We start from the raw sequence: 27,921 nt of genomic DNA, 5'->3' as shown, positions 1-27,921 counted from the left end.
TGCTCTTGTGTCATTGATGTTTGCTACATTTGTATGGTCAATTTACATATGATCCTAGATTGTTTATGATTATAGATCCATGTCTTTGTACAATGCTATGCTACTGTGATCTTACAGGTACTTTGTGAAGCTGGGCATGCAAGGGAGCAGGTAGCTAAAGACTATCAAAGAAGAGAGGAATCAAATCAGGAGAATAGCGCAAGACAGAGGTTGGTCTTTCTGTTCCTCTCTACCTATAATTCATAAAGGAAAAACGAAAGTAGCTTTTCACTGTTTGTTTCTAAGGCAGCTGTCACACCTTAGTGGGATAGAGCAGTTCTATATAGACACTTTTCCCTGTAACAAAATGGCGACTCCGCTGGGGAAGAATTAGTTTGTTTGTTTATCATTCTTTGTTGTCTGTTTCATAAACTTACAGGTAGCATTCGAACTGCATTTGCCATAACAAATGCAAAGTAGATAAATGATACTTCAATCCATCTACTGGATCTCTTTATGATTTAAACAACTAATTCACAAACTATCTGATTGCCCTTGTGATAGCTCTTAGATCCTCCTTAGATCTACCCCTGATTGTTGCATTACTGATTGCTTTTTTGCTCGGCCAAAACCCAAGAACTGAACTGCAAACTGTGACCCGGAACCCAAACAGAATCTCGTTTCTGGCCCAGTGCAGGTACTGTTCAGAGAATCTGAACTTCAGCGCACTTCCCGAGTGGACAAGGTGCACTGCATTTCAAGTCAGAATTTTTCTTAACCATGCAACTATCGAAGAAAAATCCTTGTGATCATTAATTCCAGCCTTTGGATAGGTCGCGTAGCCAAAATTTATGCTTGAGACCTTTTGAAAACCTTGATTTTATTTTTTATGATGTCTTCAACTGGAAAGTATTCACTTGTACACTCCGTTGGATGAATTTGGGTGCCATATGGATTGTACAAATGTGTGTACAATTTTTCCGTATTAAAATCCATGGAAATGATGAATGAGAAGGAAAAATTAGGTCCTCTTGAGACAGGAGCCTCAAAAAATTTGGACTTTAGCTCCTCAAAAGCATGTTTGAATTTTTCTGTCCATACAAGCTCATAATTTTTATTTAGTAAAGTAAATAATGGATAAGCAATTTGTGAATTTTTTCAATGAAACGTCAGTAATAACCAACATGTATAAGGAAAACATGTACCTATTTTCGTGAATGAGGAGTGGGAAAGTTTAATATTAGCTTAATTATTTTTGGATCCACTTGAATGTTGAAAAGTGTGCAACAAGAAATGCTTGTTGAGAATGCAACAAGATGATGGAGCTTAGTGAAAAGAGTTGCCTTCACTAAGTGGGCCCGCAGGAAAATTATGGCGCAAGTTCTATTTTTGATCACAGTGTGGATGATCATAGTGTGGGTGATCACAGTGTGGATGACCACAGTGTGGGTGATCACAGTATGAGTGATCACAGTGTGGGTGACCACAGTGTGAGCGATCAGAGTGTGAGTGATCAAAGTCTATTTTTAGACTGACTGTCAAAAATAGAAAAGTCAAATATTATTGTCTCATAATAATATTTGGACTATAAACTTGATCTTATTCTCTTGGAGCACTTCAGGATGAGCTATGGATGTGGTACATGAAGATCCCAGAAGGAAATACATGGTTACCTATGGGATGACTAATATTTGCATGCAGGACTTCAGTTAGAACTCAAGTGAGTTGAGTTTAGTGGACTAGAGGTGCAGTTGATGGAGTTGTGTTCAGTTTAACTTTGTTAAACTAGTTGTATTTAGTCTAACTGATCAATAGACTAGAGATGAGTTGGGTGAATTATTTATTAATTAATTCACAAGTTATTAACTCATAATGCAACTATAGAATACATCAGTTAACTCAGTTTCATGTCCGTGCATGTTCAGTTCAGCAGGGACAAGTGTTAGAGGATCAGATTGCTATCAGTTGTGACTATAGCTGTGCATGATGATTTGCACAATCAAAGGGATTGAGTATGCCAATGAATTGGCCAATATCAAGAATTGTAGCCTGTGCTCACGTCCAACAGAGTGTGAGTGATTATTTGCAGGTCAAATACGAGTTTGGTACGCCATTCTCATCAGTTTTTGAGCAGGTATTGAGCTGGAGAGGCAGGCAAGCAGTGGAATAGATTTGGAGAATAGATCTGAACTGTATTGTGTGTAATAGGTGGAGCTGGTACTGGATTTCTTGTGATAAGCATTGTACTTTGTAATGTCACATGATTCAATCAATATAATATACAAATAGTGTGGGGTTTTTAGCGAGATGCTTTCCCCGAGATACATACTGTGTTAATGAGTTTGATTGATGCTTCTATGTGTGCCTGTGAATGTTTCTGCTTCTGTAAATTGATGATCAACTTAGAGGAGATTATGTATTATACATGTTCCGCTTATAATTGTATGATCAGGATAATCTCTGTGAATATGTGTTAAATTATTCAAAATTTCTACATGGTATCAGAGCGAGCTGATTTGTAGAAGAAGTTCTACATGATATCAGTGCTGTATTGATCATCAGATCTATTATTCAAGAAGTGTTTACATTTTATTTCTTCAGGCAAAGTATGTAATCAGGCCAGGTAGCCTCTGGATTCATCCTTTTTTTAGAAGGTGAGATATCCGGTGAATTCCCATACAGTCGATCTCTGTACAAGAAATACTTTGTTCTCACGAATTCTAGATCGGAAGTGGTTGAGTTTTTGAGCTAGTGGAATTCAAATTTAATTCCAAAGCAAGAGATAAAACTCAGAAACATTAAGTGTGAGAATGGAGACAGAATGTCCTAGTATCTCACGAAGTTCACTCTGTGTCGAGATGAGCTGGGAAGTGTGGGGGTTACTATCGATGATGAGGACTTGGTGAGCTTGGCTCTCCTTGGTCTTTCGAAGAGTTGGCATTCCTATCAGGACTCTGTCAATGGTCGGGAGAAATTGTCAGGATGGGAAAGACTATGGTCAGATCTTGTGTAGGAGGAGATTAGATGGAGCACCAGAGATGATTCTTCATCTATGCATGATGAAGAGAACTATGCCTTAGCGAGTAAGGCGAAGAAGGGAAAGAAGAAGGTTTCTCTTTCCGAATCTTGTTCTTCCAATGATGGGAAGAAGGTTGACAAATCGAAAGTGCGATGCTTTCGTTGTCATGATGGAGACTTGGTGGTTAAGAGGGAGCGTCTATTACTTCTCAACATGCAGAGCCAGATGAAGTCTCAGACGATTGTGGAGGAGCCACGATTGGTGCAGCAGCTTGAGGAGGTTGTGGAGTAGCCACAACAGGGGAAGGTGAGAGGAGATCGAGTAGAGACATCTACTCATCCAGAGACCTCCAGTAGGGGAAACTTCAAGCCAGGTGGGCTGAGGGATCGCATGCAGCCATACTTCCAGGTAGGAGTTGGGGTGATGTGGATTGATAGTCCCAAGGACGAGGGGCAGGATCCTTGAGGTACCCAACCTCTTGGATGAGACCTTGCTACGGGAGCCCCAATGTGTAGTAGCAGGAACTGACTGATTGCGTAGAGATAGATGTGGATGGAGCGGCAGAGAGAGCGACAGTGCAGGGAATCCCAGGATAGTGCATAGCTAGCAGGTTGCAACAATGCGAGAGGCACAAGTGTTTTGCACAGTGCTAGGTGGCACAGAGAGGTGTGTAATGGTGCGAGATGCATGGAGATGTTGCAGTAGCGTGGATGTCAGAGAGGGAGCACTTGTCAGCAGTAGGTAGAGCTTCAGCATTAGAGGGTGTTTCTATCCCAATAGGGAGGTCAGTTGGGAGGTGCAGTGCGGATGCAATGCTGGGAGATAGAACCAGCAACAACACGGATGCAGTCAGAGATCAAAGTGACAGAGGCTAGAGCAGTCAGATACTGAAGAGCATAGAGATGCAGAGTTTCAGTCGACAGAGGCAATAGCAGTCAGAGACTTTGATGACAGAGCAAGTGGACCGACCATATGTGTTGCATGGAGAACATTCCAGAGTTTCAGGATCGGGTTTGAGAGCAAGCCTTTCTTGTTGAGAGGGAGTGTTGAAAAGTGTGCAACAAGAAATGCTTGTTGAGAATGCAACAAGATGATGGAGTGAAAAGAGTCGCCTTCACTAAGTGGGCCCGCAGGAAAATTATGGCGCAAGTTCTATTTTTTATCACAGTGTGGATGATCACAATGTGGGTGATCACAGTGTGGGTGATCACAGTGTGGGTGATCACAGTATGAGTGATCACAGTGTGGGTGATCACAGTGTGAGTGATCACAGTGTGAGTGATCAAAGTCTATTTTTAGACTGACTGTCAAAAATAGAAAAGTCAAATATTATTGTCTCATAATAATATTTGGACTATAAACTTGATCTTATTCTCTTAGAGCACTTCAGGATGAGCTACAGATGTGGTAAATGAAGATCCCAGAAGGAAATACGTGGTTACCTATGGGATGACTAATATTTGCATGCAGGACTTCAATTAGAACTCAAGTGAGTTGAGTTTAGTGGATTGGAGGTGCAGTTGATGGAGTTGTGTTCAGTTTAACTTTGTTAAACTAGTTGTATTTAGTCTAACTGATCAATAGACTAGAGATGAGTTGGGTGAATTAGTTATTAATTAATTCACAAGTTATTAACTCATAATGCAACTATAGAATACATCAGTTAACTCAGTTGCATATCAGTGCATGTTCAGTTCAGCAGGGGCAAGTGTTAGAGGATCAGATTGCTATCAGTTGTGACTATAGCTGTGCATGATGATTTACACAATCAAAGGGATTCAGTATGCCAATGAATTGGCCAATATCAAGAATTGTAGCCTGTGCTCACGTCCAACAGAGTGTGAGTGATTATTTGCAGGTCAAATACGAGTTTGGTAAGCCATTCTCATCGGTTCTTGAGAAGGTATTGAGCTGGAGAGGCAGGCAAGCAGTGGAATAGATTTGGAGATTAGATTTGAGCTGTATTGTGTGTAACAGGTGGAGCTAGTACTAGATTGCTTGTGATAAGCATTGTACTTTGTAATATTACATGATTCAATCAATATAATATACAGATAGTGTGGGGTTTTTAGCGAGATGCTTTCCCCATGATACATACCGTGTTAATGAGTTTGATTGATGCTTCTATGTGTGCCTGTGAATGTTTCTGCTTCTGTAAATTGATGATCAACGTAGAGGAGATTATGTATTATACATGTTCCACTTATAATTGTATGATCGGGATAATCTCTGTGAATATGTGTTAAATTATTCAAAATTTCTATATTGAATACCTTTTGTAGAGATATGACAGCCTAACACAATGCCATGAATTAACATCATTTTACATTTTAAATGACTAATGGTCACATTGGATTCCTTACACCTTATCATAATGTTTTCTCTAAATTAGATAGTTCCTCATCAAAATCATCACCATAAGTTATGAAATCATCCATACATATCTCTCTAGGAACTCATGTATTAGATCAGATAATATACCAATTACAACTATTTGAAAGATCGAAGGGGCATTACACAATTTTAATGGTAAGACTCGATAGGGAAATGTCACTCATGGAAAAGTAAACATGGTCTTGTCTTTGCCTTTAGGAAAGATTTGGATCTAGTTATGATTTGAAATTAAACAAGAATGCAAAAATTATAGATATAACCATAAAGATAGAGATGCAACAAAAAAAACACTTCATTTCATTAATATCCAAATACTGAAATATGCTTACAAACAAAATGGAAATAAACTAGCTCGGGTGATGGTAGCTTATCTCTGAGAAGAGATGTGGAAGCTAAATTCCTCTAAATTGTGTTACAATGAGGCTCAAGGGCCTATTTATTATTTAACAACAAGTAAAACCCTAAACAACCAAAACCCTAACCCCAAGAGATGTAACACCAAAATTTTGTGGGCCTCGTTGGGGTTAGTTGGGCGGCCAACTTCCTGGGGTTATAACTTGGTCATATTATTTCTGTTTGGCATGTATGATACCTTGTTGGAAATGTCTCTCCAAGTACTACAATATTTTTAGGAGGCCAATTCCTATGGCTATGGGCATATAACGGACCTAAAAAATTGCCTTTTAGGGGGTTAAAACTGGTCCGGAGTTCAGGCCCCGAAAAACTACTAAAAATAGTAAATGCTGAAATAAACAAGGAAACAGATGAAACCAATTGGAGGTCTAGGTGGAATAGGTGGGTGTCTACCAATATCCACTTGGATCATTCCTCCCCCCTTGGAAAGCAATGGTCCCCATTGCGTGCAAAACCTCCATGAGGTAAGGAAATTTTTGTTGAACCTAGTCCCTGGTGAACCACTTGGCCTACCTTGACAACTCGATATAGCTGGATCCTTTATTGGTGAGTGTTATTGATCTATGTGTCCATGATTTGATTAGTTGTAGCTTGTTCCATGTAGTCTGGGTTGAGCTTTGTTGGTGTGAGTTGTTCTCCAATGTCAGATGTGTCCAATAATGGTGGAAAGTATGGTCGAAAGCAGTCTACATTGAACACTAGGTGCAGACCAAGAAATGGTGGGATGATGAGCTCAAAGGAATTGTTACCGAAAACCTTGGTGATGATGTATGGCCCATGTCAAAGCGGGAAAAGCTTGTGGTGGAGTCCAATGAAGTGCTCCTTCTTCAAATGTAGCCAAACTTTGTTGCCCACCTATAACTTGTGTGACACTCGATGCTGATCATGGCGCTGCTTGTAATTAGCATTGGCTCTATCCAATATATCATGGACCTATTGGCAGATGTGTTAAATGTGCTCAATGAAGTTGTTAGCCCTGTCGGCTTTAGACTGGACATGAGTCGAATCTTCCTGAGTGGCTAAAAATGGTATGGCCACATCAATGGGACATAGTGGATGGAATCCTAGCCCTACCTTAAAGGGGTTATGGCCTGTTGAACCATGGAGAGCTTTGTTGAAGTTGTGTTGGATATAGGGGATACTTTCATCCCATGTGTGTGGATGCTTCGAGTTTTACATGTGCAGAATGTGTACGATCATCCAGTGTTTGGGAACAGGCTCCCCTAAGATCCATTTTTGGGCTAAAAGCCTAAGTTTTGGGGCAGAAAGCCCAAATTTTGTATAAATAATGTAAAGTCTCCGCATTTTGTGGTTGCAGAGTGTGAAGATGTAAAGAGTCACTAAGGGTTTTTCGCCCTTCTTTTGTAAAATTCATGTCGGCTGTAGAGGATCTACCCATGGTCCGTGGACCATGGGATTGTATAAAAAGAAGTGTTAGAAGAGTCTTTTAGGAAGAAGAAGTAAATTGGAGTCATTGAGGAATCTGTGACAAGCTAAGAGTGAGAGTTTTAGCATAGGAAGAGGTTCCACAACTGAGTGCACAGAGGCCTAGGGTAGAAGTCCGCAACTGAGTGCGCGGACCCCTGTAGCTGTGTGCACATGGTGGATAGAGTCTGTATTGGAAACCTGAATCATAAATAAAGAGGAGTGTTATGAAATTACAGTGTATTTTACCTCTGGTTATTGCATGCAATTATATAATTTTAAGTTCTGGGTTTACATTATAATGCTAATTTGATGTGCGAATATATCTGTTTCTATCTGTTATTTGAACGCAATATATGTTTACACGAAGACAATCTTAATTGTATGATAAAGTTGGTGAACACTTAAGATAATTTGGGAACTTATACAATAACATATTTACAAAGGTGTGTAAGTGCCTAAATCATTGTTTAGGGTTGCGCGAAGGAAAGTCGGGTATCTTTGCGAAGGCCCTGAAAGACGGGAGAGAAATTACATTGATAAGCCCTAACGACTTATCAATCTGTGTGAAGTAAGGGCATAAGGTATAAAGTTGACATCACGACCATATCAGGGTGTGGAAACTTGGTTCCTGCACCCCCCCATACTGCTTTGGGTGAGACTTCGATCCGCACTCCGCGGACTGATGTCGAAAGGGCTAGTAGTGTAGGGATTTTCTTGGCTGACTAACATTGAACTTGGGTTAGGGCTCATCAAGCCAACAAGTGGTTTCGTTGCTGGGTTACGCTATGGTCTACGTGCTCTAGAAGTTCAGGAACTATTTGTTGGGCAGACACTTTAAGATGTATACGGATCATTTCACGTTGAAGTACTTGGTCAACAAACTTGCGTTGGGGGGAAAAATATGCAGATGGCTACTGTTGTTCTAAAACGATGACTTCGAAGTTATTGTGAAGCCATACACCAGTGATCCAGCTAGGTGACTATATGAGGGAAGCATAGTCTTAGCGCTCCAAGCAGCTGAAAGGAGACGTGGGACTATTAAATACACTGCTCAGGTTGGGGAGTTGCGTGAGGGAGAACTGTGGGGAACAAAGGAATGTCACAGGGTCCACCATAGTGCACATATAACTATGAAACCAAGGGAGAAACTACACAGGGAAGTCGAAAAGTGATTGTTAAAGTCATTGTTCATGATTTGACGATGAAAAAACGACCAAATGGAGCAGGGGGTGGAATTTAAGTCGGAAGTTATGGGCAAGATCTTTGAAAATATGCCACCATATTGCATCAATGAACCAATTTTGGGGGGAATGGTCGGATTTGAATTCAAAAGTGCCTATAAATTACAGGTGGCTGCCTAGTGAAAAACACTTGGCATTTTGAGAATTGAGTTGTTGATCTCTCAAGCGCGTATGGACCGTGAGAACTTTGAGGCTTTGAGAGCAAGTTCAGAATTTGAGAGATTGCCAAAGGAGATGCAGGACTTTCTAACAAGCATCATGTCGACGCCCGCAGAAGCTATGAGCGCTGAAGTAGTGACAACCGAGGGAGTTGTTCCAGAGGTAGCTATAGTAGCAGAGGGAGCTGCCCCAGAAGTTGCGCCTGTGGAAGTACTAACAGAAGTGCCTAAATCCCCTAGGACACCCAGGCCAAGGCCTATGCCAACCTAAGAGGGTCCAATGGCCGTTGGTATGAGCATCACCTAGGAACAATGTAAACTTTGAAACGAGAACTATAAACTCAAAACGGGAACTATAAACTCAAAACGGGAACTATAAACTCAAAACGGGAACTCTGGTCCAATGGCCGTTGGTACGTGCATCACCTAGGAACAATGTAAACTTTGAAACGGGAACTATAAACTTAAAACGGGAACTCTGGCCCAAAAACCCCAAAAAAACATCAAAACCAATGCTAAAAACGAAAAGTGTGTATACTGGAACGATGTTTTTTTTTTTAGGTGCCAATTTTGAACGTGTTTTAAAAATGGCGGTGACTACGAAATTTACTATGAAATTTTCGTGCAAAATATAGCTTCAAAACGAAAGTGATGCTACTGGAATAAAGTTTTTTTTTTTAGGGTCAATTTTCAAACTTTTCAAAAAATGCTAATAAAACCAATTTTTTATGTCTCAAACAAAGTTAATTTTTAAGGAAAAAACACATTAATGTTTCTGGTAGAATATCATTTTTCTTTCCTACGTATAAATTTAACATGTTTTCAACCACACCATGGTAGATACAAAAGAAATTGAAATTTTTTGAACTATAAAATTAAAAAACCATGACATTATGAACAAAGTATATCAGTCAGCGAAATCAAAAGTCTTTATTTGTATACTGAATAAAACAGACATTATATCTCTAATTTGATATTGCATTGTAGATATTTAAACAATAAAATTTATCATACTTAAGACATAATCCAACAACATAAAAATGCTTCATAACTTCTCATTTAACAACATATGGAAAACATTAATTTTATTTGAAGATATGATGCATACATCAATTATATAATCTGTCTTAAACAATTATTCAAAATCACTCATATTTTCTTGCACACCATCACAATTCACATCTTCAGATGAGTGACTGGATGCTGATGAAGATGTTCCATATTCTTCTCTTTCATCAACTAGTGCCCCATCTGAGTCCACATGCATGCCCAACATTCCAGGTTTCAAAAGTCTTCTAGATCTATGACTGGTTTCAGCAGACTCCCATGTCAACACTATTCCTTCTGGTAACAACCTTTTCAGAATCTTTATCGTCTTGAAGCGAAGAGTTCCTCTCTTTGTTAAATTGAAGTCATAAACAAGTATGTCAACATCCTCCAATTGTAATATGTCTATGCGGCGATGATTTATATTTGTACCCTTTCTTTTTCTTTTTCCACCATTTTTTTTGTCAAATACCATCTCTGGCTTATACACACCATTGAATGGGTGTGTATTTGTGGCATACCAATGTACTTCAACACTTGTAACATCCTCATTTTCTGTAAAGACCTTTATAACTTTAGCAACCCAAAATGGATAACCTTTGGGATCTCCATATGCTAGCACTGCAATCATGCAACCCTCCTTAATATCATGTACTGAACCCCTATAAAGGTCTTCCATGGCTTCACGTTGTGCACGAGATCTTCTGGAACCAATATACATCTCTCTTTCCATTGCCTGTGAAGAATTAATAATACCTTGAGTTTGTTGCTGTTCAACAATGTTTACTTCCTCTTGTTCATTCGACACATTTTGTGGCCAAATAAATGGTTTTTTCAAAGGTATATCTTCATTGGTTGTTGTTGAAATGATATCACTTTGATTATTGAAAAATGACTCCCACCAAACTGAATCAACAATGTCAAAGTACTCATATGTATATCTAATACATTTTTTAATTTCTTCTAGGCAATCAAAATAATTTATATGTCTATTCTGTCTGCGTGCATTCTGAACTTCACCAACTGATTGTAATAACAATATTTTTGATGCAAATATTGGACGATCTGGAATGAACTTCAAAAATTGCAAACCTGATGACGGTGCCCATTCTGTAGTAGTTGAAAACTTCTTGCCCCATATTAGTGTTTTCCCATCAATTTCTTTTATACGAAATTGATGTTGGAAGCTAATATCATTAAGTTGTTCAATGCATTTCCCCTCACCATATGATCCTAGAATAAACCTTCGCATGTCAACAGTTTCTTCCAACACTTCAAAAGCAGGCTCTGGCATGTATGATTTCTTAATACATTCAATTAATGATGGCAAGCTCCCAACTTCCTTCCTCCTCAATGTGACTGAAAAACGACTGAACATCTGATCAATATGGTCATGAGTGTGCCCAACAAGAAGGAAACCAACCTTTACCTTTTGAAAAATTCTCAATTCAACAAGCATGTTCAGATACCCAAAAACAACCTGATTTTGTTTTCACGGCAAGTGTTGTCCAATTGTAGATACAAAACTTCAGGAAGATTACCAGACCAATGAGAAATCACATCATGAATTATGGTTATGGTCAGATTTGCATCATTATGAATATTTGGAGTTGTGAAGTACACCCTTGGCAACATTTTCCCATTGAAGACCATACAACCGACCAAGTGAAACTGAATAAAATTTTCCTCTTGTAGATTTTTGGGTGTGCGAACAAAATGTGGTAAAAGTGTTTTCTTCTGGTCCATACCATCAATTATCAAACCCAAATATTTATTTGGATTAGCATAACACTTCTTTCGATGCTTGTACAACTTCTTCCTTTCATTTGTTTGTTGTTCGCGATGCTCCTGAAGTTCTTTGACAATTAAATCTACACAACATAAAAGAAATTCAGTAAGAAATATGTTTTCATAGTTGATGACTATACAATTTTGAAAGTAAAAGTTATGAACACTTACCTCTTTCCGAGCCTTCACATTTGTCCCTTTTTGATTTAAGAGAAGCACATGTATTGCAAATCCCCATCCTTGTCTTCTTAGGAATACGAACATTATTGAATTCTTTCTTCCATATCTTCACAAAATATTGATATGTAATAAATTGGCCCTGTCCCTCAGCACTTTTTGCATATTCTTTGTGTAAGTTGTAGATTTCTCGTCTGGAAAAATTATCTGGAATATGTATTGTCTCTCTATTTGGCATACACTCTCCATGCTTTGAAAAGAAATCTTTCATCCATGATATTGCAATATTTGATAATGGCCCAAACTGTCTTTTATAACGTACTTCTAAATAAAATGTGGGATCCTTTTCCAAATTTTCTTGAATTCTCGAGAGACGAAAATTCCCAATTGAATGAAACATTTTGAAAGCTTTTCTACAAAATAATAAATTCCTAATATGATAATAATAACCTGACAATGTAGATTGCATGCAGCCAACTAAATATGAGTTTTGCATGCTTTTATTCATTGACAAATATCTCTTCCTGCTTTCTAATGTAAATGTGAAATCCATACGTTTCAAGCAATTTTTTTTGGCAACATTCACTTGAAATGAGAGCGCTGATAGAACTTCTTCTCGTCAGATATTCTGCTCTACCCCTTGTATAACTAGAATAGTTTGCATTGATACGAAAAGGTCTGCTCCTACTCCTCGATACAATATTTCTTGGCAACATCTCCATCATTGGATCATCACTGCTGCTCTCATCCTGTTCTTCATCACTGCTGCTCTCATAGTCCTTAGAATCAGGACTAAGAGGAGATTGTGATACTCCAATCTTTTGAAAATCATCATCCCGCGCTTCATCACTACTGCTCTCATAGTCCTTAGAATCAGGACTAAGAGGAGATTGTGATACTCCAATCTTTTGAAAATCATCATCCCGCGCTTCATCACTGCTGCTCTCATAGTCCTTAGAATCAGGACTAAGAGGAGATTGTGATACTCCAATCTTTTGAAAATCATCATCCCGCGCTTCATCACTGCTGCTCTCATAGTCCTTAGAATCAGGACTAAGAGGACATTGTGATACTCCAATCTTTTGAAAATCATCATCCCGCGCTTCATCACTGCTGCTCTCATAGTCCTTAGAATCAGGACTAACTGGACACTTTGACACTCCAATCTTTTGAAAATCATCATCTCTCGCTTCATCACTGCTGCTCTCATAGTCCTTAGAATCAGGACTAACTGGACACTTTGACACTCCATTCTGTTGAAAATCATCATCTCGTGCTTCATCATCGCTGCTCTCATAGTCCTTAGAATCAGGACTAACTGGACACTTTGACACTCCATTCTTTTGAAATTCATTATCACACTCATCATCATTGCTGCTCTCATAGTCCTTAGAATCAGGACTAACTGGACACTTTGACACTCCATTCTTTTGAAAATCATCATCCCGCGCTTCATCACCGCTGCTCTCATAGTCCTTAGAATTAGGACTAAGTGGACACCGTGACACTCCATTATTTTGAAATTCGCCATCATGCACATCAAAACTGCTGCTCTCATAGTCTTCAGAATTAGGACTGAGTGGACACCGTAACCCTCCATTCTTTTGAACTTGACCATCACGCTCTTCAAAACTGCTACTCTCATAGTCCTCAGAATTAGGACTAAGTGGACATCGTGACACTCCATTCTTTTGAACTTCACCATCATGCTCTTCATCACCGCTGCTTTCATAGTCCTTAGAATCGGGACTAAGTGGAAGAATTGACCCTCTATTCATAGTGGAAGAATTCCCGCTATATTCATCAATATGAATAGAGTTGTTATGCGATGAAGATGTTGATGGTGTATAAACCGAAACTTCACCATCAGAACAATCCATCCCTTTCAAATAGAAGATGTTGAATGATACAAATGGAGTCTCCTAAGAATATTATATAGCTTAAAGAATAAAATATTCCCTCCAAAATTATTCCCTCCAAAAGTTTTCGCGAAAATATTTCCCTCCAAAAGTTTTCGCGAAAATATTTCCCTCCAAAAGTTTGTTAGATTTATTTACCTTTATTATTTTATTCTACAATTCATTGAAAAACATAAACTAATTTTTTTTATGAAATCAATCACTGAAATTCAAATTGTAAACAACAACTTCTAAATTAATTATTCTAATAGTTAAAGTATATAATATTTACTAAACAACTATTTTTTTTTTTAAATTTTTATAATATATTCTAAAACAAATTAATCCCACATTCAATCCATTGTAAAATAACTCTACAATATTTGCTCTATAATAATTTAAAACAAATTATAGTTAAAGTATATAATATTTACTAAACCACTAATTTTTTTTTAATTTTTTTTTATAATATATTCTAAAACAAATTAATCCCACATTCAATCCATTGTAAAATAACTCTACAATATTCGTTCTATAATAATTTAAAACAAATTATCCCACATTAATTGTACAGAAAAACATCTTCGTATTTTCACTTATATATTAAATTTCGTTATCACTATTACTTACCTCACATCCAGGTTTTCTGAAGTTCGTTGAAAGACGTGAATTTGTGGAGCAGCTATATTGCTATCAACAACATATTCAACGAAGAATTACCGCAATTGAAAGGTAAGTTCAATTTTTTTTTCAAAATTTTCATATTATATTAATTTAACGTCGAAGAAGATTTTTTTTCTAAATTATTATTTTTTCCAAGCCCCTAATTCCCATTCCCCTCCAATCTCAACTCCTCCCCCCCTTCCTTAACGCCGGCCCCATGGGCCCCACCCCCTAACTCCTTCTCCGTGCCCACTTACCCACCCCCCCTTCTGCCCCTACCCCTACCCACCCTTACCCCCCCCCCCTTCTGCCCCTAGCCCTACCCTCCCCCTACCCCCCCCATTCCCCTACCCTACCCTACCCCTACCCCCCCTACCCTACCCTACCCTACCCCGTCCCCCCCCATCCCCCTACCCTACCCTACCCTACCCTACCCCCCCCATCCCCCTACCCTACCATACCCTACCCCTGACCCCCCTACCCTACCCTACCTCGTCCCCCCCCCATCCCGTCCCCCCCCACTCCCCCATCCCCACCCCCCACCCTATCCCCACCCGCCCTCCCCATCCCCACCCGCCCCACCCGCCCTCCCCGCCCCTCACCCGCCCCCCACCCGGCCCTCACCCGCCCTCCCCGGCCCTCCCCTCCCCGCCCTCACCCGCCCCCCACCCGGCCCTCCCCTCCCCGCCCTCACCCGCCCCCCACCCGGCCCTCCCCCCCCACCCGGCCCCCCTGCCCTCACCCGCCCCTCCCTGCCCTCACCCGCCCCCCACCCGCGCACCCCCGCCCTCACCCGCCCCACCCGGCCCTCCCCGCCCCTCCCCCTCCCCCCCCCCACCAGCCCCTCCCCTCCCCCTCCCCCTCCCCCGCCCCTCCCCGGTCCCCTCCGCCTCCCCCTTCGCCCGCGCAGGGCCACCCCCGGGCCGCCCCGCCCCGCCTGACCGGCGGCGGGGCGGCCCGGGGGTGGCCCTGCGCGGGCGGAGGGGGCGAGTGAGGGCGGGGAGGGCCGGGTGGGGGGCGGGTGAGGGCGGGAGGGCCGGGTGGGGGGCGGGTGAGGGGGGGGAGGGCCGGGTGGGGGCGGGGCGGGTGAGGGCGGGAGGGCTGGGTGCGGGGCGGGTGAGGGCGGGAGGGCCGGGTGGGGGGCGGGTGAGGGCGGGGAGGGCCGGGTGAGGGCGGGGAGGGCCGGGTGCGGGCGGGTGAGGGCGGGGAGGGCTGGGTGAGGGCGGGTGAGGGTGGGGAGGGGCGGGTGAGGGCGGGGAGGGCCGGGTGGGGGGCGGGTGAGGGCGGGGAGGGCCGGGTGAGGGCGGGGAGGGCCGGGTGGGGGGCGGGTGAGGGCGGGTGGGCGGGTGAGGGGGAGGGGGAGGCGGAGGTGAGGGGGGGGAGGGCCGGGTGGGGGGCGGGTGAGGGCGGGGAGGGCCGGGTGGGGGGCGGGTGAGGCGGGGGAGGGCCGGGTGGGGGGCGGGTGAGGGCGGGTGAGGGGGAGGGGGAGGCGGAGGGGGCGGGTGAGGGGGGGCGGGTGAGGGCGGGGAGGGCCGGGTGGGGGCGGGCCGGGTGAGGGCGGGAGGGCTGGGTGGGGGGCGGGTGAGGGCCGGTAGGGTCGGGTGGGGGGCGGGTGAGGGCGGGGAGGGCCGGGTGAGGGCGGGTGAGGGCGGGGAGGGGTGGGTGAGGGCGAGGAGGGCCGGGTGGGGGGCGGGTGAGGGCGGGGTGGGCTTGGTGGGGGCCGGGTGAGGGCGGGGAGGGCCGGGTGGGCGGGGAGGGCAGGTGGGCCGGGTGGGATGGGGGGTGGGGGGGATGGGGTGGGGGGTGGGGACGGGGGGGTATGGGGTGGGGGGTGGGGACGGGGTGGGGTAGGGTGGGGGGGTAGGGGTAGGGTGGAGTAGGGTAGGGTAGGGGCGGTTGGGGTGGCGTGGGGTAGGGGTAGGGTAGGGTAGGGGTAGGGTGCGGTAGGGGGGTTGGGGTGGGGTGGGGTAGGGTAGGGGCGGGATAGGGGTAGGGCGCGGGTAGGGTGTAGGGGGGGGATAAGGGTTTGGGGGGGGGTCTAGGGCGCAGGGATGTTGGGGGTGGGGTAGGGGGGGTGGTGTGGGGAGTGGTGGGCGCAGTGGGGAGGGGCGGCCGCGGGGAGGTGTTGGGGGGTGTAGGGGGTTTGGGGCCGGGGGTGTGGGGGGACGGTAGGGGGTGGGGTGAGGGGCGGGGAGGGAGGAAGCTTAGGGGGTTGTGGGGGGCGCGTGGGTAGGGGCTCACCCATACTTGCCTAAATGTCTACTTAGCCTCATTATCCCTCACCTGACCTCCCGCTCGCCCATCGACCCGCCTGCCCGTTAGAGGTGGCTGAGAAATTCTGATTATACAAATAAAAAAATTATGGTATATTTTTGTTATTAATTTAAGTTAATATGTTTTTTTATTTACTAATTTATGTGTTTTTTTTTAGGAAAATGGCATCAAGGAAAATTTCTGTGAATCTTTCTGGACCAAAGAGTCTTAAAGGTGTATCTTCAAAAAACATTGGTGAACGAACTCCACCTGAGCTCATGCCTACAAATATTTCAAGTGCTTCAAGTGATAAGAAGCTAATCTCAGATTGAAAAAGTTCAAAAGAGGTGAAATTTCCATCAAGAGTCTGGTATGTGAAAGAAAGAGAGAGCACAACTGTGAATATATATCTATACATTGATATATCCCAAAATAATGAAAATTTGGAGGTGAAGGGAAGAGTCATAGATATGTGTTCGGTAACAAACACTGAAGTTGTTTACGTACTTACAAAAGCTCCCAAGTCACATGAAAGGATTAAATACCGACTATCATATTCATTATATGACATGAGAGAGGTATCTACAAAGTTGTGTAAACAAATCGTAAATGAGATGACACAAAACATCGTAAGTATTATTATTTGTATTTTTATTTTGCGTTTTGAAAGTGTCTCGCTATATTTTTTTAACTTTGTTTATATTAACATATGATATTTTGATTGGCAGAATTTTGTTGAAAGCTGTTCAATTAGGTTGGGAGGCATTCATTACATAGAGAATGATATCATGAAAGTTGTCAGCCATTTTTACTCAGTGTCAGAAGAAGATATGGAAAACATGGAAAATGTAGTAATTGAGGATGTTACAAAACTACATCCAAAGAATCAGAAAAAAAGGCCTCTGGTGGATAAATCTAGCAAGGGTAAACAAGTCACTTTTGAGGACGATGAAGTTGAAATTGACAATGAAGCATATGTTGCCATTACTGAAGATGACATTGGAACTGAAGAAGGTCATAAAAGACCAAAAGTAACAATGCCCAAGAATAGATCTCTTGAGAATGTTATGAAGAAAAAAAGTAGAGTTGAAGATCTTGAAGTAGTCATTGCCAGCAGTCAAGAACCTAGTGAAACTTCAAAAGAAAGCAGAGAAATCATTACACCAGGAGCTGATTTAGATGATGGCATAATCAAAACAAAACAAAATGCCATTCGATAGAATTTGACAAAGAGAAACTTAATTGATGGTGGTCGTACATTTCAGTTAAATGTCAGACAAACCTATAAGGCAAGTGAAGGACAATGCCAATATCAAATCAGAAAGCCACATCATCTGCATGTTCACAACTTGAAGACATTGATGAGGTACAATCCATATGCTCATGTGGTTAGTTATGTGCTTCTTGTTGATCCACTTCAACTTCCCAACAAAGAAGCATTTGATAAGTCAAAATGTTTTGAATACAATTATTATGTGCTTGGGGGGAACCATTCTGTTGAAGCTCAAAGACAATTGATGGAGGAATATCCTAATAACCACCGTTTTGAAACAATGAAATGTGTCATTTATGCTGGTTTAAATGAAACAGAAGCAAAGTTAGTGGCATTGGATCATAATTCAGATAATGAATATAGGATGTCTATGACTTTGATCCAAAAGGTTAGATTTATTCATAGTGAATTCCTAGAAAAATGTGGTGGGGATAAGATAAATATTACTGCAGATTTCCGAAAGGAATGTTGTATGGAAATGGGCTATCAAATTGAAGAGAAAACTAATTCAAAAGGTGGAAAAGACAACAGATATAGCGATTTATTCAGAGGTATTGATAACATTTTCCAATTGGCATTTAGAACTGGAGATATTTGGAATTTGATTGATGACATTTTTAGCATGTGGGAAGACATTGGCATTAAAAACCAGAGGGTCAAAAAGTCTAAGCCATTGATATGTAGCAACAATAAATCAGCTCCTGAACTGAAGCAACTTCCAGACGATATGACCATCACGTCTTGGAGGGCGATGCAAGGAGTGAAAGATGAAAAAATTGTCAAAACATTATTATCTCGTGTGAGGTCAGGGGAATTATCATTGGAAGATATGTCTGAAGAATTTCAAAAGTAAGTTTGCTGAATTATTTTTACTTATTTACAGGATTATAGTTATCTTTTAAATAAAACATGTTGTTATTGGTAGTATTTTTTATACATATCATTATATTAACTTTTTCTTACTTTATCTATGCAGTCACAAAGTTTACATGAAAACTCAGGAACAAATGGTTAAACTGTTGAATGAAGATAGTTGGGATGATGTTGTACGCAACTATCCAGATTCAAGTTCTACATCAACATTAAAAGCTTTTTATCTTGCATTTAAAAAGGTAACTTGATTTATACATTCAGTTTTAATCATCTGTGTACTATTTTTAATTTAAAACTTACACATACATTTGTTTGTTTGGTAAAAGATGAAGAAAGAAGATAATGGAGCACCAGACAGTTTCAAGACTTTTATTGAAAAAATAAAGATTGAAAGACTGAGAAAGCAACGTATTAAGAATGTTGTACTTGATCCAACTCTTAATCATTTCATTTGGAATGGGCTAGACACTATTCAATATCAAGTAATACAAAGCGACTGTGAAGACATTGCTAAACTCGTACCAAAAAGGGATTATGCCCTTGTTATTGCAGATATTCCCCATGGTTTCAATATTCCAAACATTTACTATGATAGTGACCCTTATACTTATCAAGATTTTAATAAAGTGGTGGCGGGATTTATGGAAGTGACGTCATCACCATTATGGAGATTTGTGACATTTCATTCAGACACACAATTGGCAATGGTATTGTCAAGCTTCAAGGGGAAATCAAATTCAAGGATGCAGCTTACATGGTAAGATGTTTAAATGTATATTTGATTAATGTTGAAAAATTCATTTATGTACAAGTTAATTGAACTTTTACTATTTTATGTTACAGGTAAAAGTCAAATCTTCTTAACAATGAAGATCAACAATTTATAAATGACTGTGAGTTCATTCATATTGATAGTTGGGCAAAAGATGATAGCCATATGTCTATGCTTTTTAATCGGGTGGAGAGAAAGAGTCATAGCTAAATACTGACTTATGATGCTGTTGTTAGAAAACTAACATATGAAGACAAAGAAACGAAAGGAGAGATAGTTAACATTTATCAGAAACCACAATTATTGATTAACTATCTTATAGACATATGTTCAAATGAAGGAGATTGGGTTCTGGATTTATTTTATGGCTCATGTAGGTTTTGCCACATGGAATTGAATTTCAATATGTTCTTTTTTATTTAATTAATATGTCATTGTACTAATTTACTTCATTATTTTTTTTTGCTTGATAATTAGGTACAACACTAGCATGCTGCCTTCAAAAAGGAATAAATTACATTGCAATTGAGAAAGATCCATTACAATGCAATTTCATTCAGCAAAGAATTAATGCTCTTCAATTTCTTCCAGATGAAATGCAAGAAATTGGATTGAGGAAAGGGGACTTTAATGAATCACGTGTGGCAAAAAAGGCAAAGGAACCCCAACCACCATTACATGGAATGTTTGGAAAGACATATATTGGGAGATTTGCAGACATCAAAGACCCATTAGAAGAGGAACTTGCGCAAAAGGAAGCAGAAAATATTGTGGAAGATGACAATGATGAAACTCTAGAGGACGAAGAGTTTGGATTACGTGACATTGTTGATTAAATTTAAGTTATACCTGGAAATCAAGCTTTGCAATGTTTTGACTATGACATTTCATGAAAAGAATAATCAATGAATTAAAGTTGTTATGTGTTCAATATTTGTAATTTGTGATTTTCGCATTGATTTTTAAGTTAATTATTATTTTTTGAAAAAAAGCTGTTATTATTATTTTTTTGACATGAAATTCATAAAAAAAACTATTATTTGACCATTTTTAGTTAATATTTTTGTATAAAAATTGTGATTTTGACATGTTAATTCTAGCAAAAAATTATCAAAACGTTTAGTTTTTTTGTTATATTTATGTTAAAAATGGTTATTTTTATGTCCATTGTTAAAAAATGTTGTTTTTTAGAAACAATTATTTCATGTGGATTGAAAAATTAATTAAGGATGTATAAATATGTACATTATCTAAAATTCAAACTATCGACTTTCTAATTTAAAAACGCAAAACATTAAAAACCCCCCTTAAAAAAAAAAATTTAAAATAGAGAACAAGAAAATATGAATAAAATGACGACTTCAAAAACTATCAAATTTAGAAAATATTTTTTTACATTTCACACACTAGAAAATTAAAAGTCAAAAAATAGGTCTTTTAAAAAAAGGGTGTGATGCAGGATACTCATTTTTTAAAATCAGCATGAAAATCACTACCATTCTAAAACTTGATTGCATCCTTGAACATGAAAAAAAATTAAAGTTCCAAAAACCATGTTCTAAAAAAAACATGTGTATTCTGCATCACCACTTTTGAAAATCGGGTCATTTTTTTGCTATCTCTACGAAACGGGTAATAGTATCAGTTCCCGTTTCAAAGTTTACATTGTTTAGGAAGCACCCACAATCGGGAAAACCCACTGCGGAAGAAAAGGCCAAAATGGTTGACCTAGATCCGAAAGAAGAGGATAAAGAAATCCCCATGGATGATGAGGATATTGTGGTGGAAATAGATGATGTTGAAATTGAGGGGTCGAACCCCATATCTAAGCTGCTTGAATACATTCCTCTACGCAGGGGAAAGACGAAGGTGCCCAAAGATATTGATGAGAGTAAGGTCACCCTGCACACACCCCTCCTGCCAGACCAAATTATCTTTGAGGGACCATGCTTGGGGTGTGTCCCCCTTTTGAAGTTGGAGGACTGGGACTTAGCTGACACAGAGCACTTCCCTCATTTAGCGACATACCAACTTATGCACTGTGTCTTCCACAAAAATACTAGAGTGACCGCTTTGGAGTCGAGGAAGTGGCTGAAAGGCATGGACAAGGCAGGCCTGCTAAACCTACTATGGGTGCCGCATTACAACCGCACACCTATCATGATGGTAGTGATCAAGCAGTTGATGTGCTTGGTGCATGATGGGTGTCTGTGGCTGGAGGAGCCGATACCCATCACTGACATGCTGATCCATAGGATCATGTGGCTGCCATACACAGGAGAAAATCTGGCCATGGCGTTTGGCAGAAAGGCTGGCGAGCATGCGCTTGCTGAGGTGATGAAGGAAAAATTCAAGCTTGTAAAGAAGCCGCGTGGCTACGCCATTTCGAGTATCTCTGACCTCGCGGTCAAAGTGGCAACGAAAATATTGGCAGGGAAGGTCATGCGAAGTGTCGTGCAAATGAAGTGTCGGCACCAGTGATAGCTTTTGTGGCCCATTGCATAAAGGAAGTTCAATTTAATTGGGCGTGCTACCTTTGTGGTGAGTTCCTCACGAACTTCCATGAGGCACAAGATCACAATAAGACTTTCCACTATGCATGACTATTGCTGTCCATAGTGCTGGTTGCGTGGGAGCTACCTGAAGATAGCTAGTTTCCTTCGGTCGCGTCGGATCTACCAGAGGTAGAAAATTTTGCTTCACTGTGGGCGATGAAGGATCCTCAACAGATAAAGGACAAAAAGATATTCTGGATCTTGATGGAGATGAGCATCCATATGGCCATCAATCGCAAGCTGCGGCTGACACCTACAAATTTTGAGAAGTTGTAAAAGTACGTGGAATTCAAGGCTGACTTCCACCATGTCTCAATATGGGCGTGGAAGGACCCTGAGCAGAAGTGGCATGACCTGCCATACTTGGCCACAGATGATGCAATTGCAGCAGTCCTCGACCGCTGACCAACATATTGGTGCAATGCCAGAGACTTGACAACGAGATCTAGCAAGTCCACCGTGCAGTGGAAGAAGGAAGAAGCCAAGCTGAAGATGGAATAGCTAGTCATGAAGAGGAGAAAGGAGGCCGATGACAAGGCCAAGGCAGAGTGTGCTGCCACGCAATAGTTAGGTGGAGAGGCAGGCAAAGAGGAGTGTGGATCTGACTGGAGTTAGAAGTCACCTTTCCCAGAGATTGAGGAAGAAGATGATCAAACAGAGCAGGAAGGAGTGGACCCAAAGACGATTCCATTACGCATTGAGTACATAAGAGACCCAAAGAAACTAGGGCCATGGAAGAAGTCCAAGGCTAGCAAGACGCCTTTGGACCCGATAACCCTAACAGAGGGGGACTTAAATGACATAGGTGATACAGTACGGGATGCCACCGCGGAACTGATGCAGCAATTCGAGCAGCAATAGCAATAGGAGTTGGGTGCTATACAGACAGGTCCACACGAGATGCAGATCCACACATCACAGATATAGACCAATGTGACGTTAACTAGTTTGGCACTTAGCATCTTAGAAGCTGCAAGGATGCTAGGTGCAAGGGATCCTCGAGCAATAGTGCTTACGGATGGAGCACTGAAAATAGAGACTGAAGTTGACACACCCATTGTCAGTGCTCTCAATAGAGTTGGACTCAACCTGGTCGTGATTCCTAATGAGGCGCTTCACCTTTTGTAGAACGGTGTGATCGCAGAACTTCGGGCCCGTGAATAGTGGACGTTGCAGGTGATCAATGAATAGAAGGTGAACAATGCCTAGATAACCATCTAGAGAGACTCCACCCTTGACCTTGTAAAATACATTATAGACAAGAACCAACGTAATGCCACAATCGTAGTTGAGGTGTGCTAGACTGTCCCAGAGTTGGGCATTCCTGAGGCTGAGACGGTAGATGTGAGGGTTCAGAAGCTTGCTGATGGAGTGAACAACACACAAACTGAATTGGAAAAGGTTCAGTTAGAGCTGAACCTCAAAATTGTAGAGTTGCAGTTGAAGGCCCAGCCTTCGACTCCGCCAGAGATCAGAGAGCAGCACGAGACCACTGTGAAAGACACGGTAGCAGCAGTAGAGAGCGCAGTGAAGGACTGTACCACGCTCTTCGAGCAATCGCTTGAGGTAGTCACCTACCTACAAGAAGATCCTACTGTACAACAACTAGAAACAAAAGCACGGGAGATGCAACAGTGCTACGACGAAGTCAAAGCAACAACGTGCATTGTCACCATCACGCAGAGGTTAGCTAAGCTGTAGGAGGCCAAGGCGTTGAAAGAGCAGGTAGATGCAGCTCAACACAAGGAATCCGTGCTGAAGGCTCACTTGAAGCCTTGGTTGGATAAGGCCTACTTTATCACAGCCACTATTGAAGGCAAGTTGGCTAGTCTGCAGGAGACTCAGCAGAAGATTCAGTCAGACAGCATAGGGCCAGTGAAAGAGCAGTTGGTCGAGGAGATGAAGCCAGCGGAAACAAAATGCACCATTGAGGTAGTAGTTGTCCAAGTTGAGTTGGGAGGTCTTCACGATAAGATCTCTATGCCAGTAGAATGACTCGAGGGCGAGTCACCATGTTTGTGTTGGGGGCCTGTTGGGAACGGGTTCCCCTAAGAGCCATTTTTGGGCTAAAAGCCTAAGTTTTGGGGTAGAAAGCCCAAATTTTGTATAAATAATGTAAAGTCTATACATTTTGTAATCGTGGAGCGTGAAGATGTAAAGAGTCACTAAGGCTTTTTTTCCCTTCTTTTGTAAAAGTCATGTCGGCTGTAAAGGATCTACCCATGGTCTGCGGACCATGGAATTGTATAAAAAGAAGTGTTAGAAGAGTCTTTTAGGAGCAAGAAGTAAGTTTGATTCATTGAGGAATTTGTGACAAGCTAAGAGCAAGAGTCTTAGCATAGGAAGAGGCTCTACAACTGAGTGCGCAGAGGCCTAGGGTAGAAGTCCGCAGTTGAGTGCGTGGACCCCTGCAGCTATGTGCGCAGGGCAGATAGAGTTTGTATTGGAAACCTGAATCATCAATAAAGAGGAGTATTAAGAAATTACTATGTATTTTACCTCTGGTTATTGCATGCAATTATATTATGTTAAGTTCCAGGTTTACATTATAATGCTAATTTGATGCGCAAATATATCTATTTCTATCTGTTATTTGAACACAAGTAAGAATATATGTTTACGTGAAGACAATCTTAATTGTATGATAAAGTTGGTGAACACTTAAGATAATTCGAGAACTTATACAGTAAAATTTTTACAAAGGCGCGTAAGTGCCTTAATCATCGTTTAGGGTTGCGTTAAGGACAGTCGGGTATCTTCATGAAGGCCCTGAAAGATGGGAGAGAAACTACATCGATAAGCCATAACGACTTATCGATCTGTACGAAGTAAAATCATAAGGTATAAAGCCGACATCACGACCATCTCAAGGTGTGGAAACTTGGTTCCTACATCCCCCCATATTGCTTCGGGTGAGACTTTGGTCTGGGCTTCGTGGACTGATGCCGAAAGGGCCAGTAGTGTAGGGATTTACTTGGTTGACTAACGTTGAACCTAGGTCAGGGCCCATCAAGCCAACTCCTGTTGACAACGTCTGTTTGACCATCATTTTTGGGATGGAAAGTTGTGGAATTAGTAAGTTTTGTATCCAACATCGACTAGAGACTTGACCAAAATGCACTAAGGAATCTGCTATCCTGATATGAGACAATTGGCTATGAGATCCCAAAGTGTACCCACACTCTCTCAATGAAGAGCTTGGTAGTGGCCTTTGCTGTGGTGCTCTTCTTGCAGGCCACCATGATGGCCATCTTACAGGATCTATCGATGACCATGAAAATGCAGTCATTTCCATGCTTAGTAGAAGGAAGGCCTAACATGTAATCCATGGAGATATATTACCAAGGTCGACTAGGAGTAGATAGAGGAGTATATAGGCCTTGCTTCTTAATGGTTGGTTTGGTAATGGTGCAGACAGTGCAAGATATAATGTACTTCTGAACATACTAACAAAGTTTCGGCCAATAAAAATACTTCTGCAATACTGCCATTGTTTTTTTTACTCCAAAATGTCTAGCAACCTGTCTATAGTGCACCTCCCAAATCATCTTGGCACGCTCGCTTGGAGGAACACATATGTATCCCAGGTGGCATAACAGTGCATCCTCAAGGTGAAAATTTGGAACTTGATTCCCTTCCACGAGTGTTGGTATGTGCTACCGAATTATGGATCGCTCTGGTAAAGGTGCGGCCACCTCGAAGTCTTGTGCCCACAGGAGTTGAACACAGTGATCAATGCCATGATTGGTGGCTAGTTGAGGTAGTTTGCAACATTAATGGTGCTACCCTTCTTGTACTTAATGTTAAAATGGAATTGTTGCATTTAGGTGGACCATTTATGATGGATATCGTTCTGCAACTTCCCTTGTGTTTGTATGAACTACAAGGGTTGATGGTTTGTGTGGATGACTATTTCCTTCCCTAGAATGTAATGCTTCCATTGAAGGCAAGCTTGCACAATGGAATACATTTCTTTGTCATAAGTGGGATACTTACAGGATGTGTCTGAAAGTGTCTCACTATGGTAAGCCACTAGATGCCCTTGCTGAGTAAGAACTGCACCAATAACATAGTCGGCGTAACAACCTTGGGGAAAATTCTATGTAATAATGTAAATAAAGGCAAAAATAAGACCACGGGTAATGAACATGTATTCCAAGTTGAACGTTGGGAAAATATATCCTAGTGGGCATCACTGGATGCATGTTTTGGCTAAGGAATTCAAAAAGGCTAAGGCAAAGGAATTAAAAGGAAAAAAGGCATTTTTGGCACATTTACTTACGAAAATAAAGGAAATTAGGAGAAAAGGAAGGTAAAAGGTCACAGGTTGCATGTGAGGAGGAAAATGAAGGAAAATAATGGAAAAGGAAGAAATTAGAGGCCTCATTGATAAAAAGGATTATGAGGATCAGTTGGCAAGTTGCTCAATGTTAGTCTTGATAGTGTAAGCTTGGTTAGTGCAAGTTTGAAGCTATCTCATTATTCTATCTTTCTATCACTCTTGGTCACTTAAAGTTTTCTTGGAGGACTCTAGTTGGGAGAAAAGGAAAGGGAAATGAAGGAAAAGAAAGGAAAAAAAATAAGGACCAAGGAAGAAGAGTAGGATCAAGCAACTTCAACAGGAATACTTACAGGTAACTTTTTGCATGTGTGATTTCCTAGTTGGTTTGGACATGCATGGGTTTGCATGTTGGTGTATGGTTCTCTTGCCATCGGTGGCATGGTTTTACTAGGTTAGGACAGTGGATTTCAACCTAGCCTAGAATTTCTCTGGATGGCATGGTATGTTGGGATGTTATTTTGGTTTTTGAGCTTTGGAATTACTGGATGGATTTCAGAATTCAGGGCGGAGGTGATCAGAAGGTTCATTCCCAAAGGCCTAGGAATCCCTTGACCGTTTTGGCGGGATACATGGTAAAGCTTGAGGGAGAAGTCTCGATTTAGGGCCTAGTGATCAAGGTTTGGATTGAGGTAAATCTTGAGAGACAAAGAGATGAATTTTTTTTCAAGGATAGTGATGGATTCCGGATGGCATTCCAAGTTCAGTTTGGTTTTGATCGGAGCACCAGTTTTTTTGTGATCACGATTTGATGAAGGTGGAGGTGGTTTAACCCCTAGATTCCCTTGGTTGTTCGTGAATTGGTTTTTCTATGAGATCCCACATTCATGCTTGGAATATGGCATGGGGGTGACTGGCTAAAAGAGAGATTTGGTTCAACCATGTCTATGGTCGAGTGGTACGTGGAAGTCCCGAACCTGGTTGGATTTGCCTATGATTAATAAAATCTAAGTTCTCTTACTTTTGCACTGATTTATATGTGGATTTAATGGCTATCATATCTATGATATTTATATGGTTTTATGTTGGTTATAAGAATGGTTGAATGACTGGTTTATGTTATGGTTATTTCATGTATTTACTTGTAACTGTTAAATGGATGGATGCAAGAGCTAATTGATGATGTAGTGGTTTAGTGGAGAAGGAGGTGATCCTTCTAGTTATGTTTCATAAGTTGTTTCAGTCGTTTATGCTCTGTCTTGTATCCTAGACCTATAGGTTGCATTGGTTCCAAGTCTTTGACAAAATGTCAATCCCGGTTGGGGATGCCCAGGCCTAGTCCTAAGGGTGATTTTTGATTGATCAACATTGTTATCATGTCTGGAACTTACAATAAGTTTTGGGCATAGGATAGGATTCTGGGCTAGAAACGTGGCTTAAATCTTAGGGTCATTGGCACATAAATAGAAATTTTGGTCCACAGTTGCTGGCAGGCAGCAATGTGAGAGCGTATTTAGGTTTCTGGTCACTCCCTTGCCCATAGCATGAGAAAAACTATGGCCTAAGAGCTACAAAATAGTAGTGGGACCTAGGGATAGGCTGTCTGAGTGGCTAACTTGTCTCTTGAGGGTTTTGTTTATGATGTTGGATGATTGTATGTGATGTTCCATCGATTCCACTTCCTTAAGGTGACATAGGAGTTCGAATCTG

This window comes from Pinus tabuliformis, chromosome 8 (genome assembly GCF_031772625.1).
Source record: "Pinus tabuliformis cultivar Carrire ecotype Pingquan chromosome 8, CPIR1, whole genome shotgun sequence".
Lineage (NCBI taxonomy): Eukaryota > Viridiplantae > Streptophyta > Pinopsida > Pinales > Pinaceae > Pinus > Pinus tabuliformis.
Note: the sequence above shows the minus strand (reverse complement) of the source record.